The sequence below is a fragment of the Ascidiella aspersa genome, chromosome 1, assembly GCF_963924565.1.
Source record: "Ascidiella aspersa chromosome 1, kaAscAspe10.2, whole genome shotgun sequence".
In the NCBI taxonomy this organism is placed as follows: domain Eukaryota; kingdom Metazoa; phylum Chordata; class Ascidiacea; order Phlebobranchia; family Ascidiidae; genus Ascidiella; species Ascidiella aspersa.
In genome coordinates this window covers 36,328,241-36,329,418 of record NC_139447.1, presented here as the reverse complement: position 1 = coordinate 36,329,418, position 1,178 = coordinate 36,328,241, and positions in this window count along the sequence as shown.

Below are 1,178 nucleotides of genomic sequence, written 5' to 3'. Positions count from 1 at the left end.
AAAAACAACTATGGAAGTGAAACGCGATTTTGTTTTCGGGCCAATTGCTCATACAGCATTTTGTTTGCAGTCAGATAGTTTAGCTTTAGAATTTTAAATCGATATTGTGTAACAGATCGACTGGAGTACTTAACAGAAGTGTAGCTTGTTCGGTTCATCAAGTGCCATTTAAAATATAACTCCACGTTGTCAGTTTTTATTCAATCGCTGCTCTTCTACCTAAGTTGAAACATAAATAACGTTCAAACGTCGGAATATAAAAGTTAAGTCTACGACCCTGTCATACAACTTTGAATGCAACAAGCCGAGTTAAAATCTTCTTTTTTCGGCCTGAGAATTATATAGCTACTGTTAAACTGCTAAAGATAACAGAATATGGCTTCATGCGTCACGTCAATTGATTGCGATTATTAATTCTAGGCAGTAAAACTACTTTCGCTGAAAGTATTGCAAATTTCGATAACTAAGCAACACGTAGGGATACATAGCAGTTAGGATGCCCCTTTGTAAAACTAAAATATAAGAAAAAGGCCATTTTTTCCCAGGGGCCATACGTTTTCTGAACACATAATTTTTGGATTAGGGTTCGAGTTTCAGTTCGGATGGTTTTAGGTTTAGGGCTGTTCAGTTTGAAGTCATTTAAATTACAAAATCGGCTGATTTTTTATAGCTTAAAGTTAAATCTAAACCCAATTTGCAATCAGTCTAAATTTAATTGTACCGCTTTCCAACACTATTTTAAGACTGAATTTTTTTTTTAACAAACCTAAAAATCCTGTTACTTTACATTAATCGCAAACATCTGCGTTCTAAAATTTGCTCTAAAAATATTTTATGATCCTGCTCGACTGACTGTTTCAGTTCGGATGGTTTTAGGTTTAGGGCTGTTCAGTTTGAAGTCATTTAAATTACAAAATCGGCTGATTTTTTATAGCTTAAAGTTAAATCTAAACCCAATTTGCAATCAGTCTAAATTTAATTGTACCGCTTTCCAACACTATTTTAAGACTGAATTTTTTTTTTAACAAACCTAAAAATCCTGTTACTTTACATTAATCGCAAACATCTGCGTTCTAAAATTTGCTCTAAAAATATTTTATGATCCTGCTCGACTGACTAGCTGTGAAATTTCCAAAGTTTGCCGACAGCAACAACAACAGCACAATCACATGTTGATA